At 49.0% G+C, this 9666-nt stretch overlaps 1 pseudogene; it reads left to right on the top strand.

Moving 5' to 3' along the window:
- The first annotated feature begins 3429 nt into the window (after positions 1-3429).
- On the top strand, positions 3430-3547 carry LOC112479316 (annotated as a pseudogene).
- Positions 3548-9666: the final 6119 nt, after the last annotated feature.

Genomic DNA, 9666 nt, shown 5'->3' with positions numbered 1-9666 from the left:
ATGGATGATTAACGTGATCAATGAAGTGGTTATTTAAAATGTTAATGTTAGGTAAATGTTCACTATCCTGATTAAAATCAAGGCAAAGCCAAGGGGAGTTCTAGAAGCAAGAGATTAAATAGGTTGCATCTAACCCCTGGCCTGCTTTGCTGTTTGCTGTCACCAGGCTCTGCAAACGTGGGGACGAGTGGCCGTCCCTGACGAAGTAAACATGTGCCCTCCCCTAAGAGCTACCGAGTGTCTGTGTGGAAGCTACTCTTGGCAACAAAACCACACTTGAGCTCCAACCCTTTCTGTTGGAAGACTGTGGACGGGACGAGGGGGGAGCCTTGTGTCTCCCGATGGGACAAGGTCGGGAAAACAGGCGAGGGTCCTGCCGGCATGAGCCTTGTGTGTTATAAACCTCGTTGTTAAGAGTGGCGCCCAGGGGAGGAAATAAAACGAGGAGGTTTGTTGCACCCGTCTGCTGTGTCCACGACTGGATCTGGCTCGAGGGTGTGTCAACAATGAGAAGGGGGTGGCCTCCCAGAGCCCCGGGCTCTGTACGATTACGTCCTCGAATAGACCCAGCGATTAGGCCACACCTGAGGAAAGTTGCCCTTCTGAGAGTCTGAAGCCGTTGTTTTTCCTGTCGTTCTAAAAATAGGGCCACTGCGACTTCGGCTCATTAATCCAGCCAAGGCAGAGTTGTACGCACAACTAGGATGGCCACTCAGCTCCCACCTGGCAACCCCCACCAGACCCCATCGTCCCCTGCTGCTACCAGGCCCTGTCCTCCAGACATAAGGGCCCGAGCCCAGCCACTCACCAAGCTGCAGCCCCAGGCACAGCACTTGGTCCCGGCAGTGAGCGCGCGAACAGAAACGGGTCCACCGGAGCCCTGCCTGACCCGCCGCGCTCAGCAGCTGGCCAGGTGCCAAGAGCACCCTCTGAGGCTGGAGCGTTCTCTTCTGTTCGAGAGGCTGTGAGCTTGTGAGTTCAGACAGCCTGGGGTTGGTTATAGCTAAGAGAGTTGAGCCCATACACAGAGAAAAGGGGTGTGTGTGTGTGTGTGTGTGTGTGTGTGTGTGTGTGAGAAAGAGAGACAGAGAGACTGACAGGGAGAAACAGAGAGACAGATAGAGAGAGAGAGAGAGAGCTTTTTAGGTCCATACTTCCAGGCGCTGAGAGGCCAGTTCCACTCTGCCCTTCCCCTGCTTTGTTCCCGTGAGCCCATAAATGCTGCTCTCTCTCGGAGCTGAGTTTCTGTGACTTCAGCTGAAAAAGACTGTGATAGTCTCAAAATATGGTCACAAACCCTTTGACGATTTTAACCTCAACATTTGGAACCCGATTTCCTACCCACTGAGTGTGACTGGATGCGGTGACCGGCTGCTAACTTGTAGGGGCGGGGGAGGTGACGGAATGCGACGTCCAGGCCTCAGTCGTAAGAGGCTCTGAGGCTCGCTCCTGCGCCCTCTCTTGGATCACGTGCTCTGGGGAAAGCCAGGGGCCACATCGTGAGGACACTCAAGCAGCTCTGTGGAGAGGCTCAGGTGTTGAGGGACTGAGGCTTCCTGCCAACGCCAGCACGAAATCACCGTCCACGCAAGTTGCCTTGAGAGGGAACCCTCCAGCCCCAGTCAGGCCTTCGGATGCTGCAACCCCAGCCGCCATCCTGACTGCAGCCAAATGAGACATTGTATTAACCATGGCTTGTATTTTCTGCATTCTGATGCTCTGACGTTTGGGGCCGTGCTGACCTGGAGGGACTGTCCCTCCCAGGGTTAGCTAATCCCTAGAGATGGTAAACACTTGCCCGAGAGCACGACTTTTAGACACGATCTCGCAGATTCAGAGCCCGCACCCCCAACTGCCTCCTTTATTGGGCTCTCACACACTGGGCCACTATCCCTGCCCTGACCATCCAAGGCCAGGGGCAGCCTCTGTGCCCCAGAGCCTGCTGAAATTGTCCAAACTAGCCACTCCTCCGCCCGCTCACCCTACCTATCATGGAAACCACAATAAAGGTGCTCGCCCACAGGTCCCCATCTCCCCCTGCCTCCCGGTGACCCCGGTGCTTCCTGGTATGGCTCCTGTGGTGTGGCGTGCCCTGTTCTCTTGGGATCTGTGAGTAATAAACTATCTTTTTGATGGCAGTTGTTTCTTGATCAGTTGGCCTTGCCACACCCGAACAATAACAAAACCTATATTTAAAAGAGACCTCTGCACAGCAACGCTCAGTCACACCCCTCTTGAATTGCTGACTCAGAAACAGAGATAGATGCTTGTTGTTTTAAGCGGCTGAACTTTGAGGTAATCTGTTTGGCAGCAATAGAGAACTATATGGAGTCAGAACCGAGCCAACACCATCCGGGGCAGATGGGTTGCAGCTTTTAAGGTTCATGGGGCTAGGGAGGCGCTCTGTGGTTCGAGGAGCTGGTTTCCTGTTTCCTCTGGTTACGGTTTGAGGTCCCCAAGGTTGCTCGGCGGAGGAGAGGGCCAGTGCTTGGGACAAAGGCACGACCTTCAAACGAGAGCGTTTCCCTCGATGACCCCAGTTTCTTGTCGTGGACCCACGGAGGCTTAGCAGCCCAACGCACATGCCATGTGATCAGTGCTCAACGAACGGCTGAAAACAATTTTTGTAAGAACCCGGCTGTGCAGATATCATCACCATTTGCTTTGGTGCTGTCTCAACATCTTGAGAAAACGCCACCTCCTCTTTCACCATATTTTGTACAAATAAGCAGTGGAGCGAGGGAAAAAACTAGGTTGGGAGCTGACCTCGAGCAAAACTTGAAGTCTGATCGTTGCAGCCATGTGGTCACTCGAGCACTGGCTTCGCGATTTCCCCTTCCTGTCCGGTTTTTAAAACTAAGTTCTTTATCACTCAATTTTAAAAAGCAATACATTATTTAAGAACGGAAACCAGGCTGATGGTTCTCATCACAATAGGTTGAAAAGTTACCTTCTCAGAGACTGATCTGATAGGTGATTCTTTCGCTTAAATAGTGTATTAGTCAGCGTTCTCTAGAGAAACGGAACCAATAGGATATGTATGTATGTATGTATGTAAGCCTTGATGCCCAGGTCCCAGCTTCTGTCACTTTTGCTGATGTCCCATTGACCGAAGCAAGCCACGCAGCCACGCCTGGACCTCAGGAGGTAGAGAAATTCTTTACCTCTTGATGGGAGGGGCAGAAAATTCACATCGCAGGAGGGGCTTGTGCAGGAGAATGAGAACTTACGGTCAGTTTGCCATCAGCCGCTGAGGTTCTTCGGGCGAATGATCACAGAACAGAGATGTGAGAAAGCCAGCAGGCAAAGAAGCGAATATGTGAGTAATTTTTAGGGTTCCCCTAAACGAATAGTAACACAGAATGTCATGTAAACTAATAGTAAAGAAAAATAGAATAACATACTCAATCAATCTAAAAGAAAGCAATAGACTACGGCCACGCCACCCTGATTGTGCCTGATCCCGTCTGATCTCGGAAGCTAAGCAGGGTCGGGCCTGGTGAGTACTTGGATGGGAGACCACCTAGAAGACCGGGTGCTATAGGCATAAAAAAATAAAATAAAATAAGCACATGAAAAGATGTTCGACTTCATTAGCCATGAAGGGAATGCAAATTAAAACCACAATGAGATATCACTACTCATTCATCAGAATGGCTAAAAAAAGAAAAAAGTGACAACATCAAATGCTGGCAAGGATTTGAAGAAACTGGATCACTCATTTCTTGCTTGTGGGACTGTAAATGGGTACAGTCCAAAATAAAATAAGCACATGAAAAGATGTTCGACTTCATTAGCCATGAAGGGAATGCAAATTAAAACCACAATGAGATATCACTACTCATTCATCAGAATGGCTAAAAAAAGAAAAAAGTGACAACATCAAATGCTGGCAAGGATTTGAAGAAACTGGATCACGTATTTCTTGCTTGTGGAACTGTAAATGGGTACAGTCTCTGGAAAAGAGTTTGGCAGTTTCTTATAAAACTAAACATGTGAATTACCATACAACTCAGCTATTTATCCAAAAGAGATGGAAATGTATGGTCACGTACACAAAATCCCTGAGCATGAATGTTTATAGCACTTTTATTTATAATAGCCTCGAAGTAATAACCCGGATATCTTTCAGTGGGCGAGCGGTTAAGCGAACTGTGGTATATCCATACCGTGGAATACAACTCAGCAATGAAAAAGAATGAAGTATTGATATGCAGAACAACCTGGGTGCATCTAGAGAACCAGTGGGAAAAATGCTCAGCCCAAAAGGTTATACACTGATTGCATTTATATGACATTCTTGACATGACCAAATTATGGAAATAGAGAACAGATTAATGGTTGTCAGAGATTAAGGATGTAGGGGAGGGAAGTGGGTGTGGTTATAACAAGGCGACATAAGGGTGTCACCTTGTGGTGACAGTCGACTGTTCGACGTCTTCGCTATGGTGGCGGATACATGAACCCACGCATGTGATAAAATTGCATAGAACTAGACACGCTTGTGCACACACACACACAGACGCACACGGGTTCAACTAAATCCAGAGAAATCTGAACAAGGTGGGCAGGTCACATTAGGGTCAACATCCACGTGATTTTGTCGTACAGTTTCGCGAGATGTCCTCTTATCTCGAAAGAAAAAAATTTAGGTTAAAAAAAGGAAATAGACTTAAACGTTGTAGTTAAAAGACAAAAGATGTCAGAATGACAAACAGAAGAACATTATATTCTTTTTACGAGAAGCACATTTAAAGCATATAGATACAGAAAGGTCAGACATAAAAAGGTGGAAAAGGTATGCCAAGCAGGCATTGACTGAAAGAAAGCTGGGACATCTATGTTCCTATCAGGCCAACAGCGCTTTAAAACAAAACACGGATACATAAAAACCTAAAAACTTAAAAAATATAGAGGGGATTTTGTTAATGTAAAAAAGCGTAATAAAAATTCCAAATTTGTACGCATCTAACGCATGGCCTCAAACTAACATAAAGCAAAACACGATGGAATTACATGAGAAATGAACAAAACCGCAGTCCTGTGTGTGTGTGTGTGTGCGCGCGTGTGTGTGTGCGCGTGTGTGTGCGCGCGTGCGAATTCTGTTTCATTTACATTTTCTCCCGGTCGATGGCGGGATATTTTAACACGCTTCTCTTAGTGATTGCGAGAACAGGTAGAGAAAGCAATCGGATCGTATAGAAGAGTCGAGGAGACACTCGCTTTTTGAGCGCAATGAAAACGTACACAAAATCGATCCTAGAAAGGGCCAGAAAGGTCGACACATCTCGACGGATTGAGATCGTAGAGAATATATGTTTTTTTGTACACGATGCAAGTGAGCTAGCGACTGATTCTAAAAACAACACTTGAGTCTTTGTGGTTAAGGAGCTATTCCAGGAACCTCTGCGGTGCCTCACGTCATGTTCTTGAATCATCGAACTACGAGGGATGCGGAGAATCATTGCTTCATAGAAAGCGAACCAACGCACAAGATGTCAGAGAAAAAAATTTGCCTCGACTGTTTTTTTTTATTTTAAGGATTTGATTTTTTAAAAAATTTGTTTACAAAGGAGGTATTGTATACATACTGTAAAGTGCACTGCTCTTAAGTGGACTTCTCGGTGAATTTTCATACAGATGGACACCTGTGTAGCCACCATCAGAGCAAGATACGAAACCTTTCGAGCACCCCAGAAGTTTTCCTCATGCTTCCTTGCAGTAATGTATCCAAAGGATACAGTATTCTGGCTTCTAACACCATAGATTAAGTTTACACGTTTTGGATTTTGTATAAACGGAGTGATGTACTATATATTCTTTTGTGTGGCTTCTTTCACTTATACCATGCCAGCGGGAGTCTTCCTTGTTGGGCCGGCAGTGTGACTGTATCACAATGGATTTTTCCATTTTCCACTTGGTCGTTTGCGGTTTGGGGCCGTTATGAATGAAGAAGTGGCTCGTGCGACTATGGAAGTGTGGTAAATCCAAAATCTGGAGGGGAGGCTGGCAGGCTGGACACCCAAGGAAGAGCTGACGCAGCAGTGCGAGTCTGAAGGTGGTTTGCTGGCAGAATTCCCTCTTCCCTGGAAGAGATCAGTCTTTTTTTCAGGGCTTTCGACTGATTAGATGAGGCCCACCTATATCATGGAGCGCGATCTGCTTTACTCATAGTCTACTGATTTAAATGTTAGTGTTATCTGGAAAAATACCTTTACCAAAACATCTAGAATCATGTTTGATTGAACGTCTGGGTACCGTGGCCTACCCAAGTGTAACCATCACAAGTGTACACCTGGGAGTGGAGCTTTAAAAGCTAACGCAGATTTTTGGAGTGGTTGACCCATTTCAGCACTCACACCAGCAAAGCATGAAAGATTTGTCATCGGGATGAAAAAGGGGTCCGTCTGCCTGCGTGCATCTCAGCCCAAGAAGAGATTCGTGAAGGTTTTGCAGCAAAGAAAGTAAGGTTTATTAGAGAGTTGCAAGTCCCAGAGACACAGGCAAGCCATCGCTCAAAAGCCTGGCTCCCGGGGTGCCTCGGGAGCACAGATTACATAGGGATAGTAAGGAAGTCGGGGTCGTGGGTGCTGCTGATTGGAGGGTTGGAGGGGGATGAGGTCATCGATCACTGTGTCCAGTTCTGGAATCAGACGTGGCGCCATCCCATCTGGTCCCGTGGCCTGGTCCCGTGGCCAGTGGAGTTGTTATTCTGCCTCGATGGGCCTGGGGCTGAAACACATCTAAAGCCAAGATCTTTAGCCTAATCATGTTCTCATGATTAGAGACCTGAGGCCCGGTGAATCTTATGTCCTAAGGCTTCACGATGAAAAGAGCAGGCAAGCAGAGGATAACGGTGGAAAACAGCAAGTGAGTTGCAACGCCATTCTCTGGGCAAAACTGGCTTGAATCAGAGAAAAAAGCTGTATTAAAGAAACGAAGTTCGCGTGCAGTCACAGTTTCAGTTGATCCATTTCCTTGTTAGCGCCTGGAATCGTCAGCGCTTTATATTTGTCTAATGGGTGTTGTGGTTTTATTTGCTTTTCCCGATGACTAATGACACTAGGCACCTTTCACAGGCTGGAGGGCTATATAATATTGGCACACGATATATCTTAAAGATGGTAAATACTTTTTTTTTCTTTTTACCGTTGAGAGTTGGGCTGTGAAATACAGCCATGGGTAAGCTGGTACCCCTTCGAACCCAAGTCTTTAAATACTTGCTCAACGTGTATTTAGTTTGGCTGCATAGAAGCTCGTTGTTGTTGTTGTCGTTTTAAAGATTTTACAGAAAGGTTCACTCTCCGAGGCTGAAAAAAAGAAACCCTCCTAAGCTTTTCCTGCTTCTCTGTCATTCTCGTTCTTGCTTCAGCTTGTATATTAGATATAAGTTCAACTGAGGTTACGGAGTCTCTGAGTAATAGCAGCTGAAACAAGCTAGAAGGTTCTTCTCACTCAAGTAAAAGTCCAGAGCCATCTGGGCCAGGCTGGTGTCAACTCTCTTCGGTGTCGGGGACCCAGGCTCCTTCCAGCCATCTCTGTCAGGCTGAGGGTGGCGTCTCTGTCTCCTCCGAGTTCGGCCAGGGGAAGGGGACCCTCTGAACTACACCTCCTGGGGAAGCACACGCTAGAGTTACAATGTGCACGATAAAATAAGTCACTTGTTGCCGACACACACGTGACCCCATGCAGTACTTGGTTTGGAATTTCTGACCTTCACTTGACAGTGACTTCGAGTGAATACGCCTTGCAAAAGCAAAGAGAGGTCAATGTCATCAAGTGCTTTTCTCTCCCTTTGAGCACTTCAGTGGGGTGGGGCTGATTCATATGTAACCAGTTAGTTAAGGGGAGCAGGGAGGTGAGCTAGCTGCTCTGTAATTACTGCATTCCAGGTCAGTTTTATACGTTGGCCCCCGGGGGTGCTCCCGGTGGCCTCTACCTGAGCCCTGCCCCTACTCCCTGTTGACACATTCCAGGTTTCACAAGACAGATTGGCCCACACTCCAACGCATCTCACGAAGTCAGCAAACGTCCCCCACACCACAAGAGTGGGAGCTCACTCTAAACACCCTCTCTTCCGTTTGTATTTATAAAGACAATTTTGACATCCGGCCACAGAAAGCCCACTCAAACAAAACTGCATTCACTGACTCTGTTGGCTGGGAGATGATGACTCCTTCTGACCTAAGGCACACTGGCTCGTCCTGGGGCCCCATGCCACTCTCCCGGGTCCGGTCGCCTATTCCTGCTCCTTAGACGGCTCCTCGAAATACCCCCCAACACGCAAGCCCTGGTTTCAAGCTCTGCCTTCTGGGGAGACCCAGCCTAAGACAGCAGGGGCTAGATATAGTAATAATTTTGTGAGTCTTTCTGACATTGAGAAGGGAATGATGGATGGGTTTACTTCTGTGGACATTTGCTGATGTAATCTTTCAATGCACAGGGAGGTAGATACAAAGCAAGCTCCACAAGCACAGGACTGTGTGTCCTTCCCAGCGGAATCCTCAGAGCCTTGAACAGCACCTGGTACAGGTAGGTGCTCAAGAAGTACCTGTCGAAGGAGGGGATGTCCTGCTGCTCTCAGCAGGGTCCTTGGTTGACTCCCCCAGCCAAGTTCCTTCTTGGAGTCTGTCCACCTGGCTGCTGCACACCCTGGTTTTGCCTCAGGAGGCTGCCAGAACCTTGGCATCAATTCGAGGGCAGCCAGAACCAAGTCTGCCCATCCCACCCCTTGCCACTGCCCACACCCTGGAGGCGTGCTCCTCACTGTCCCAGGACCTGACGGGTCCCTGGCCGGGGGTCTGACGGTATGTGTCGGGAAGAGGAAAGGAGAAATGTCATTCGGGCCTGCGTCCTGACCCCGCTTCTCTTCCCACCCTGGATGCAGCTCATCGGCTCCCTGGGAGGTGTGGGGACTGCTAGGGGTGGTGGGGGGTTGTCTCTCCCCGCATCCCAGGAGCAGAAAAGGCATTTGGGAATACCCCAGTAGAGATGGTGATGACCAGAGGTTTGGGTCCTAAGCCAGGCTAGTGGACTCTGACCACCTCCCCTCCCCTCCCCCGTGAAGCTGATCAGGTTGGAGAAGCTGCAGCTCGGCCTGAGGGGTGGGGGTGGGTCAATGTCCTCTGCACCCCCAGGACCAGGCAGGAAGAGCAGGACCCACAGCTGGCATTTACTGAGCGCTAGCTGGGTGCCAAGCATCTTCTCGTTTAACCTCGCAGCTTACAAAGTGAGGACAAGGAGGTTCTAAGCAGCGAGGCCAAGGTCCCTGAGAGTGCCGAGGAGCTGGGACTTGAACCCAGCTGGCCCCGAGGCCTGGCTCTTGCCCCTGATGCTGCAGGTGGGAAACTGATGTGCGGGCCACAAGGGCTGGGGACTCGCGTTCTTCCTGATGACGCCACTCGTAGACGGGCTATTTATCAAAAGACCCGAACTGGGTTTTCAGCAGAGCAGGCGGGAGCGAGATGGCCCTGGAGGGCCCTGCGCAGGTCAGGCTCGGTCTCTCTGACCACACGGTTATTTTCAGCTGTGGCCTGAAGCAACGTGAGGGCCAGCGGGGTCTGCAGTCCCCACTGTCCCCAGAGCCCGTCGATGCCAGCGTCCTGGCTCCGAGGGGGACACAGACCTGGAAGAGACTCCAGCAAGGCCCGATGAAAGCCCATCTGG

This window comes from Pteropus alecto, unplaced genomic scaffold (assembly GCF_000325575.1).
Source record: "Pteropus alecto unplaced genomic scaffold, ASM32557v1 scaffold43, whole genome shotgun sequence".
In the NCBI taxonomy this organism is placed as follows: Eukaryota; Metazoa; Chordata; class Mammalia; order Chiroptera; family Pteropodidae; genus Pteropus; species Pteropus alecto.
This window is presented reverse-complemented; position numbering and strand designations above follow the sequence as displayed.